The following is a 12,027-nucleotide window of genomic DNA, read 5'->3' on the forward strand; positions in this document are numbered from 1 at the left end:
TATCAATTATCCCCTCTCATCTGGGTCTCTGCTCTCAGCATTTAAAATGCCCAAGTCTCCTCCATCCTAAAATAAATAAACAAACAACCTTCATAAACTCAACTGCCTCTTATCACTGTCTCTCTCTTCAGTAAAGCAACTGGAAAAAAGCATTCTATATTTTTTAATCTTTGTTATCTTTACTCCTCAACCTGTTGTGATTTGGCTTCCACCCCAATCACTCCACTGCAACTAAGTAGAAATGACCAGACAAGGAAGTGACGGAGTTCTTGCTCGTGACTCTATTTTCCCAGTAAAGAAGGAAATTTGATAGTCTGCAAAACACAACAGAGGAAGTGGTGGGCACAGGAGGAGAGCAGGTCATGTGGAAACTGAAGAGTTGTAAGAATTCTGAGGGATCATCTATCAACCTCCTCTCTGATCATCTCACTTATTGAGCAGGCCCTCATAAATGTCTGCTTGTATCATTACCATCATCCTCACGGAGCTTACAGTCTAAGGAGAGAAAAACAACATGAAGAAGAGCTCATGGGTTTTTTTCCAATCCCTCCATTTTCTGGTTTGTTTTTTTTTTTGAGGAATATTGGCCCTGAGCTAACATCTGTTGCCAATCATCCTCCTTTTTTCCTTTTTTTCTCCCCAAAGCCCCAGTAGATAGTTGTATGTCATAGCTGTACATCCTTCTAGTTGCTCTATGTGGGACACCGCCACAGCATGGCTTGATGAGTGGTGGGTAGGTCTGCACCCAGGATCCAAACCAGCGAACCCCAGGCCGCTGAAGCAGAGCACGAGAACTTAACCGCTAAACCACCAGGCCAGTCCCTGCATTTTCTAATCCTGCTCTCTCTGAGGCATCTGTCATTGGCAATCTTTCCTTCCTGGCTTCCTTGATGTCGTTCCTTCCTGATTTTCCTCCTGCCTCTCCGGTCAGTCCTTCTCAGTCTTCACTAGCGGCTCCTCTGCTACCCATCCTTTAATGATGCTCCCCAGAGCTAGGTCCTCAGTCCTCTCATCTTCTCACTCTCCCTGGATAATCTCATCTACTACAATGGCTTCAACTATCCCCTCCACACTGATGACTTCCAAATCCCTATATCCCACCCAAACCTTACCCCTGAACTCAAGATCTGTAAATTCCAACTCTCTAGTGAACAGCTCTGTTGAAAGAGCAAAATCAACCATTTATTGAGCACTTAAATGAGCCAGACATTGTGCTTAAGCACTTTACAAATATTATCTCTTATAATCCTCACAACATACAATCTCATTTTATAAATGATAAAGAGGCACAAAGTGGTTACATGACTTACTCAAGTTCACGCAACTACCAACAAGTAGAAGTAAAATTTGAATTTGAACCTATCCAGCTCCAAAGCTGCTACTCTAAACCACCATGCTATATCTTGCAATCTTCTCAAACTCACTTTATTGAAAACTGAATTTCTCTTTCTCCATCCTGCTCTTCCTTCTGTATTCCTAGCTCAGAGGATGGCCCCATCATTCACCCAGTTGCCCCAAAATCAAAAACTCTGAACTCATTCTTGATGCCTTTTTCTCTGTCTGCACCTACATTCAGTTGGTCACACAGTCCTATGCAGCCTCATCTCTCCTCCCTCCCCTTTAACACCCACCCCAAAATACTCCTCACGCTCCAGCCACATTGAACTACGTCTAGTTCCCTCACATTTCCACAGGACATTATGCATTTATAGGTGCCACTGTCTACCTGCAGAATGCCCTCACCAGCCTCCACCCCTCTAGCCCTTCACCCATCCTTCTGCTTAAGGAAGCTCCAGCTGATTCCTCCTCCAGGGTCTGTGTGAGACGTCCCACCATCTCTGCTTCCACAGCATCCATGCATCTGCTATGACAGCAGTATATGTTGTGCATCATTATTATCTCTTGATATCTCTTCTCTCCCTCTAACACATGAGCAAACATATTCAAAAGAACAATGTCTTATTCATCTTAGTATTACAGCGCCTCACTCAGTCAGGGCTCGGCACATAGACACTCCATCAACGCCCAATGGACATGACTTTCTGCTTGGGTTAGGCACCTTTGGAATCCGCATTAATTCATTCAGGCAACCACCACGATATCCTTGATCACTTCTGTTTTATCATATACTTCAAGGTCCCACACAGGAAGGAGAAGCCTTATTGGCTATGGTGGATGCTCAATGGCCAACCAACAAAACTGATCTACCCATAAAAATGTCACTCAACTAACTAGGTTTTCGTTTACTCATTATTTACACAATAGAAATGACACATTTGACAACATTTTTCAAAAAATTTATTTTGGCAATGTGTAAAAACAACCAAAATCTAGTATTTGTCCTCCAAGTTCAAGGAGAGTATGATGGGAAGAGGTCAACATGCTTGAATTAGAAGGTCTTTATGTCCTAAGTCCAAGTGAACTCCAATGTGTCTCAAAAGTATCTTTTAGGACACAATTATGATAGGACTGAAATGATATTGGCATTTCAGCATATCAGCAAAGCTTCCATCTTCTGCTAGAACTGAGTCTCACTGTTGGATACCTGAGGTTTGTATGAACTGCCCGTGTCTTGGTCTGCATCTCAGGAGCTTTCTATTTTACTTATAATCAAAATAACTCTTTTGGCTGATTTTAACTTTTCAACTAACTACGCAACTTCACTGACCTTTTTTCTGGCTCATCTGCTTTAGATGTGAAAAATCAGTAAATAGATTATCACAGATTCTGCTTCAGTATACTTTTATTATCGTCAGATATAATTAACTCAACTCCCACATGAAAATGGTACTGAATTGGTTAAAACAAATTAACAGAAGAACACCCAATCTTCATATACTTTTTGCTATATACATAGACATTGAATAGGCCCAATCTTTATTTCACTTAAATTACAGAGGAAATGTTATTTCCTCCCCATTTACCACTGCTCTACTTATGTGTGTTCCTCTTCCAAGACTGCCCAAGGCTAAAGCAGAAAGAAGAACCTGCAAGATTTTTGTGTCAAGTGCAAATATCTTCCAGAGCCCTGACGAAAGCTGGTTTACAGAGAACGGTTCTGGGCTATAAAAACACTCACCATAAGGCATTCTCAAAAACTGCCGGGTCATGTTAGAAAGCAAGTTCTCCAAATGCGGATTCTAAAAGTATTGTTCCTACTAGTAATAAATGCTCAGAAAATCTAACCATTTAAACAAGGGGTCCCCAAATCCATTTGAATTGGAAATTTGGCTGGTGGCTATATATTTAACAAAATTAATTTGAGCCCTGTAGGGCATTAAAAAAAAAGAATCCAGATACCCTATATATAAAGCCATTTTCATAGTTCAGGATTCTGGGCCTTGAGAATAAAGAAGTCACCATTTCTGTCTTATCTTTTCATGCCATATAAGCAAAACCAAGAACAAATGAAAAAACTGAAAACCAATCTCAGCCTTAAAAAAAAAAAAAATCACCACCACAACAAAAAACCTTCGCATTCTTTCCTGCGCCTACCTCTCTTTTTCCCACATTACCTCTACCTCACACACAACACTGATACTTGACTACATATTGTCCCTTCTCCCTCTTAGCAGAGCTGAGACAACTTCCAATGACTGAAACCCTAATAATTGGAACTAAAAGAAGAAGGTGCAGGGGGCTGTGGGAGAGGCTCTGGGAGGTAAAGGGATGTGGACAGGGAGAATTCAAACACAAGAAATAAGGCCTGACCCCAGTTCACAAAGGCATTCTCAAACAGTTCTACCTGTGGCATAACCAGACACACGCCTGCTCAGTGCAGGTCTGACAAAGTACCTCACAGAACACAGCCAGGCAACGTGAACCCCCGTCTCAAGAAACAGCTAAACAACATGAGAAAACCCCCAAAACAAGCAGATTGTTTTGCTTCTACAACCTAGGAGCCAAAGAAACCAGTGCTAGAACTCTCAAAACATAAAAGGATGAGTTACTCCAACTCTGAAACCTCCTCATGTGTACTGACTCATCCTGCCAACTACTCACTCGACTGCTAGGGAAGATATATGCACCTAATAATATGCATATATTAGCTGTCCCAAAACTGCTTTGAAGGGAGAAGAGGGTCTTATATCCCCATTTCCTCTCTTTCCTCACTACCGACTATTGAGTTGAAGTAACTATTTTCTCTAGTCTGGACTACTACCTCTAGGCTCCAATGTCAATACCGACATCTTTTAAGACACAGTCATGATAGACCTAGGATAATATTGGGCTCAAGAGAGCTTCTAGCTTCTTCTGGAACTAAGCCTCAGTGTCTGGACTAGTAACAGCCTACTAACTAGTCTCAGTGCACCAAGTCTTGCCCTACTTTCACATCCCAGTCTAGTTTGTTCTTGACTCTGCAGCCACAGTAATCAAATTCAGTCTTTGCTGATCTCTCCAGACTCAAGCCATTCTCCTTCTAGTCTATGATCAAACCATATGAACTTTATACCGTATGAACCACATGCTTCCTCTCTCCTAGGGTCCTCTGCTCAAGCTACTTCTCCCTTTGGAATATTCTCCCATACTCTGCCCAACATGGCACATATTAGGTCCTCAATAACTATCTGCTGAATAAGAGAGGAAAGGAGGGAGGAGAAGGGAGAGAGGGAGCGAACAGAGGAAGGAGGGAAGGAAGGAAAGAAAAAAAGTATGAAAGACTAGAAACACGTTTCATGTTTTCATTTGGTATGAATGAGTTTTAACCTGTCACGCAAACCTTGTCATTTTAGAAAAGTAAATGGTTTCCAATCAACCTCACTTCCCAATAATAACAGAACACCCTGAGCCCTGCACAAAAGTGCCCAGCAGTGAGCACAAGCCCAGAGACTACTCAAAGAGAACCCAACAACAAGTAGTGAACCTAAGCTTCATCTGAATCATTTTTCTAAAACAACTTCATAAACTTGACACAGTGTATAGCCTCGAAATGCCTTTTCAATGAAAGAAAACAAGTCAACATATCTCATCTCACAGCACACTCTGATTTCATTCACAGCTTACTGCGAAATGACTCACTTACTGCTAAATGAATTGCAACAGCCTCACTGTGCTGGTCAGCTGAGGCTGTAAATGTGAAAGTCCTCTGAGCAAAGTCAACGCCACCAGACAACTGGGCAACAGGAACACCCTATTTTTACAGATGTTGTCATGGTTCTGGCATGCACTGAGTACACAAGAACAGCCAACTTCCAAAGTTGAGTCAGATACTCCCTAAAAGATTACTCACATTTAAAAAAAAAAGTACATAATTTGTTATCCTATACAAACGTTTTAACCAATTATAATTTTTTGAAAAGATTAAAAAGTTTAATCAAATTTACTATTGAAATAATTTATGTGTAACACTGGAAAATGCAACATCTCTAAAGTTAAGAGAATGAAGATATTTGGCTTAGAGAAGGCTATAAATAGTAGTGAAGGATAAGGAATCAGGGAACTCAAATTGAAAGGACGCAGAGCCATTTGGCAGACTCGCTCGTCTCACCAGTGAACAAGCTGAGACCAAAAGAGGTGAAGTGACTTTTCCAGGGTCACACAGCATCTAGTAGGAGGCCTAGGGTATAGACCTAGGTCTCCTTAACTCCAGTTCAGAATCTGCAAGAGGAGAGTGAAATTTCTCCTTCATATTTAGAAAAGAGCTCTCTCCTTACAACTCGGACTAACTTTTCCTCCGTGTCAGCAGCCACAGTGGTGCCTCCTTCCCGTGCAGCCACTGCTGGGAAAAGGGCTGCACACACACAGGTCATGAAAGCACATCTCCTAGCTTTGCCTCGACCCCTAAAGTCAAGACCCTTTTCACTAGAGATTCTCAGCCTCTATATTGGCAAAGCAGCTGAAACACAGACCACCACACATTTTCAGAGGAAGATATACCCCTGGATCTCTCACATGAACTGAACATCACGGTTCATAGAAATTTCCTCACTAGACACACGGCCTTAACTGACAGCCTTTGCCCACAGAGAAGAGCAGATTTGCCTCTGGCATTATATTCTCTTTCCCTCTCCTACCAGAGCTACTAATGGATCTGTACTAAGGTGTAAATAACCAAGATTAGCTTCAAGAATTGGTCCCTCCAAGGGGTTATTTCTGTTCCAACAGGTTGACAAAATTTTAAGCTAATTATGGAATTAGAGGAAGATAGTCAGCATACTGTCTGACACATAATAGGTAGACCTGGATTAAATTTAAGTCTTCTGACTCAAGATCTCATAAGTTCTCTTTCTTCACTATACCAAGTCTATAGTACTGACTCCCTACAACATTCTAGGAAGAGCTTTATCTATCGATGAACCATCTCATTTTATAGAAGCAAAAACTGACTTAAGAGACACAATGGATACAGAAATGACAGCTAGGCAAATGTTCTTCCCCGTGGAACATGAAATGCCTACTGGTTCAGAGGATTAGACAAAAGAGTGTTATCAAAGGAAATTCAATTCCTTCATATATTTTTGCTAAAATTAAAAAATAGAGTTTATACTCTATTTGAGAGAGTTCAGGTATTAATAAGAATGAAAGCAGCAAGTTGGAAAAGTGGATCTCAAGATTCTTCTACCTCACGAGTCTCTTAACATAATTATTTCAAGGGTAAAAGTTTACCATTGGGAGGAAGACTGGTGCAGAGCTGTGGAGAGTGGTGACCGGGGTTCAATTCCTGACCCCACCACTTACTGGCCCCATGACTCCTCTGGGCCTCAGCCTTCTCTCATGTAAAGCATCTCCTCACAGAGTTGTTAAGACACTAAGACGACATACACACACATGGTTCAGAACAGTGCCTGCCCCATGGTGAGCTGAGGTAACTGCACCAGGGTGAGTTTTATTGTTAAACTCCTTTATTCATACTACTTGACACTGTAGTCAGGCAAAATTAAATTCCATATTGAATTTGTCAACACCAGCAAATGTTCCCAAGCCAAGATGTTTGCTTCCAAAGACAATCTCTTCAAAGATGTTTTAACTATTTTGGCAGAAACAAATGTAATCAACACATTTTTAATATCTGCTTCCAAGTTTCAAAAATGTGTGAAAATGCTCCACAAAATATTTTTAACTGCAAAAATGGCACAAATATTTTGAAAATTCTATCTGGTTAAAAATTGTCTCCCTAAAACGAAGAGTTAACTAGAAGATAAAAGCAGAAAGTTGACAAAGTTCAAGTGCTAATGCTCTAAATTGACAGCTTCTTTTAGCAAATGCTCATTTATTTCTTATTCAAATATGAGGGAAAACTAACATAGATATAACTATTTTTCTTGTACAGCAGGGGATCTTCAACTTTGGCTTCTCCTTCATATAAGTGAAAAGGTAGAGGCATTATGATGCTGGTAGAGACTCAAATTCTATGCAACTATTTTATAACTAGATTTTCACAAACTGCTTATGAAATCCAAATAACTGGAAATAGTAAAAAAAAAAGGGGCCAGCCCCGTGGCTTGGCGGTTAAGTGCGCGCGCTCCGCTGCTGGCGGCCCGGGTTCGGATCCCGGGCGAGCACCGACGCACCGCTTCTCTGGCCATGCTGAGGCCGCGTCCCACATACAGCAACTAGAATGGATGTGCAACTACGACATACAGCTATCTACTGGGGCTTTGGGTGAAAAATAAATAAATAAAATCTTTAAAAAAAAAAAAAGTATTAAAAAAAAAATCAATGAATGCATTTTCATTAAAAATGATGAAATGGTTCAGAAAGAAATGAGTTAATTAGTCAACTATAAACCAAATGACCTTTGGTTTCAAGATCTGTAGAGCAGAGCTACCATACGAAAGGAGAAACGTTTAGATTCTATCCTAGTCCTTGAATTCTAAGTAAGATAGCCTAACGTTCATAAAAGACTTGGTTAAAGAAATAAATATTATACTTCAGTGACCTTGAATATTAACGTATAGTTATGTCAGTTAACGACACGGATACGTTCTGAAAAATGCACGGTTGGGCAATTTCATCATTGTGCGAACATCATAGAGTGCACTTACACAAACCTAGATCGTATAGCCTACTACAGACCCAGGCTGTCTGGTACTAATATTATGGGACTACCATTATACATGTGGTCTATCATTGACTGAAAGTCATTATGCAGCACACAACTGTATTCTAACATTTTGAGATAGTTCTCAATTTTTTCAAAGTTTTTATAATATAAAAGTCAATTAATAAACATTTTCAACTCTTCATTATTCAGATACTAATAATATAATTTGTACAATATCCACACTCCTTCTCATCCTTCTCTCCTCGGCTTCCTTCTTTTAGGTCACTGCACTATTCATTGGCAATTTACCAAAGGATGAAAAGAAACATAAAATGGTTCAGTTTTCACGAGTTAATACAGCTACATAGTATGGCGGAAAGTTAAAATTATTCATCATCATCATCCCAGAAGCCTTACTTTCAGGTGACTACGTTTACAGCCACAGGCCCTGCCATTTGTTCTGAACAAACAATGGGATATAATGCATGCAAAAAAGGGCTATATTTTCTTTCCCTCAGAGTATCTAATTTTGGTTCAATATATAACAAGTACATAACATATGTCTGGTAGAGAAATGAAGGGAAGGATGGAGAAAGGGGTGAAAACACTAAACAAACAAAAAGGTAGGCAGTTATACACATGGATTCATAGAAACTCAAAACTGAAAGAGATGTATATGGAAAAGGTGGGTAACAGTTGGGTTAAGAGTTAAGAGTTCAGCTTGGTAGATCATTTTGGGTGAAAGCCAAGGTCTTCCACTTACTGACTGAGTGACCTGAGCATGTTATTTAACTTTCCTGAGGCTCAGTTTCCTCCTCTGTAAATGGATTAATAATAGAACCCTTTCATAGGCTTGCTCTGAAGCTTAAATAGCATAATGGTGGAGTCTCTGGCATATAGTAGGACTCAATAAATAGCATTATTATTAATAGTAATATCACGATCTAGTTCAATATGCTCTTTGTCTAGAAAATGAAACCGAGACCCAGAGAAATGAAGAAGGCCGTCCAAGTCACAGAGCTCTCTGGTGGCAAAGCCTGACTAGAACTCTAATCCCCTGCCTTCCAGGCCCCAAATCTACACTGCTTATCAGAAAACCTACGTTGAGAAGAGAACGAGATGGCAAATGCTAAGCTAGGGTGATGCTGGTTCTCAAAATTTAGTGTGTCTTTAAGAAACAGCTGAGAGGGTTCCTAAAACATGACATCTCTCATGTCCCACCAGGAAATATTCTGATCAAGTTAAATCTGGGGTACAGCATTTTCCACAAGCATTCCAGATGATTCTACTGCAGGGACCCTGGGGTCACACTTTGAAAAGCACTGCTGTAGAATAAGAAGAGTAACAAGCTCCCTATCCATAGTCTTGACCATTAGAATCACCTGTGAAGCCTCACCCTGATCTATGACATTAGGATCACTGGGTGACATCCAGGCATCTGTGGGGGTTTTTTTGTTTGTTTTTTTTTTGGTGAGGAAGACTGGCCCTGAACTAACATCCACTGCCAATCTTCCTCTTTTTGCTGAGGAACATTAGCCCTGAGCTAACATCTGTGCCCATTTTCCTCTATTTTGTACATAGGATGCCACCACAGTATAGTTTGATAAGCAGTACGTAGGTCCGCACCCAGAATCCGAACCTGCGAATCTGGGGCCGCAGAAGTGAAGCACGCGAACTTAACCACTAGGCTACCGGGCCGGCCCCGGGGCAAGCATGTGTGGTTTTTAAAAGCTCCTCAGGTGACACCTACACATGTGGTCAGTGAGAGAACCAATGGCCTATAAACAGAGAAAACAACCATCTTTGCTGAGATCAATATAACAAGACTGGGAAGAGGTGGGATTTGTGAAACCAAAGTAATAAGAAAGCGTTGTGGGAAAAGGTCAAGGGCAAAGGTAGGAGACCTTGTCACAAGGTACAGAGAGCATGTGAGTCTTAGACAAATAAGGGATCCCTGAAGAAGGTGCGGACAATGAGCCCGTTACTCCCTGTCTCCAAACATGGCCCTGCCTTTGCCACCTCTGTTTATAGCACTCATCCTTCACAGACGAACATCAACTCCTGTAAATTCAATCCCTGCTCTGAGCTCACAACAGTCTCCTTCAGAACTCTGACAACTAACCAGAGTAGGATGCTGTGCCATAGTTGAACTCAGCTACTGCCATTTACTGTGTTGCCTTCAGGACATTATTTAACCTCTCTGAGTTTCCAATTCTTCATTCTATAAAAGAGGAATTGTCTACTTTGCCTATTTCATACAGTTGTTAGGATACTCCAAAGACACAATGTGTCTGAAAACATTTTTCCAATTCCAAAGCAATATACAAATCTAAGATACTCCTTTTTTTAATTTACATCTCCTTATCCTACTAAAGATGTAACATGCTTATGAGATTTATATTCAGTAGGCACTCAAGGAGGGGCTGTCTGAGCCACACCCAGGGCACCTCTGAGCCTGGGAGGTCACTCTAGGTCAGCGCATGATTGCAAGGATTTAAAAAGGAGATAGGCTGGTCACCTGTCCTAAGAATGACAAATTTCAAAGGACCAGGGAAGTTCAAGTCAGAGGCTTGAGCTAAATCTAAGGTTAAGATAACTTCAAAGAAATGCACACTATTGTAGTTGGAGGTTAACTCAAAAGTCATGGAGCCCAACCCTGCATACAACTAACTAAGAGTAAGAATGGATCAAACAGGGAAGATATGAAAAAGATCTTGAAGGAACAAATAAAAGGAATGCTGGCTAACAGGCCATTTCTGGGATGTAATATGTATCAAGGAAGGGATCTGCATCTCATTTTCCAATGAAAAATGTAAAATCCAATGCAAGATAAAGAGTTCTGTGCACTGTTCTAACCAAAGATAATTAAGCAAACACAGTCAAATATCTCCAAGATAACAGGAAGAATGTCCTAAGAGAAGTGGCTAAGCTGTTGGTTCTGACTCTTTGCATGCCACAGAATAAATAGTCTCTATCTGGACCACAGGGAAGTGAGAAGGCAAACTCCTCAGATAAATCATGAGTACCCCATTCAGCTTTTGCCTAGAAAACCTGAGGCTTTGTTAAGTATCTCCTCATCACAATTATTTACTGAATCTGATTGGCAGGTTTATGACTTATTTTCACATATATTTTCCATTGAAGTTTCAAAAATCACTAGATACACAAAGCAGAAAGAAGGATAAAATCCTTGGCATGAGGACAATAAAAGGGGATAAAGGGCTTATATAGCACTTAGGAAACAGATTTTAAGAATTTCCATTAACGAAAAAATGTAAGGCTTACTTGAAGCCAAATTATGCAAAAAACAGTTGGAAAACATATGTGCGCAAAGTTGTGGTTACACTCAGCACGCAGCAGCCAAAGAGTTTCTCTCTGCACTGACCTTTATGCCAGCCCTACGTGGAAAACAACTCAGACTAGATGCTTTCCTTTTAAAATGTAACCACTGTAAAATGTAAATAGAACGGATGACATAATATTGGCAAGGTGTGGTGGCGAATATAAACAGGAACACCTTCAGGGGAACTCAGCAGCTAAGGCCAACGAGGCTCGTGCACACTAACTCTAATAAAACCTCATTCTGTGACTGTGCAAACGATCTCTGCCCAATGATACAATGACCCTGCCAAGAATGTGTAACACACATATACCATTTATGTCCAGATGTTTTGTTAAAAGACAAAGTCAGGAACAGCTTAAAGAAAAGTTCCCAACTAGTAACATGTAGAGGTTGAATGGATAAGGCACTTCTCAAGCAAGGAAAAAAATATTCATTTACATTTGACAGACAAGTACACTCCAAGAGAAGTAACTTCTCTAAAGGTAATTACCAGTGTTAGGAATAAAGATCTCAACTTCCCGGCAGTCTGTGTCATATCCAAATTCCTATGACATGCTGCCAAGATGATTTCTGATTTTAGACTAGGGCCGGGGAATAATTCACACAACAAAGAGACAGGATAGATGTGGGCAATTTCATCTGTACCACCCACCCCCAACATACACACACACACACAGAATTGAAAGCAATTATGTTGGTG

At 40.5% G+C, this 12,027-nt stretch overlaps 1 protein-coding gene across 18 annotated transcripts in view; it reads right to left on the bottom strand.

Moving 5' to 3' along the window:
- DST (dystonin) overlaps positions 1-12,027 on the bottom strand; it is a 432,349-nt gene that overhangs the window by 195,779 nt on the left and 224,543 nt on the right. The gene's annotated exons all lie outside the window — the stretch shown is intronic.

The sequence above is a fragment of the Ceratotherium simum genome, chromosome 13, assembly GCF_057802395.1.
Source record: "Ceratotherium simum simum isolate JZ-2026a chromosome 13, ASM5780239v1, whole genome shotgun sequence".
Classification (NCBI taxonomy): Eukaryota; Metazoa; Chordata; class Mammalia; order Perissodactyla; family Rhinocerotidae; genus Ceratotherium; species Ceratotherium simum.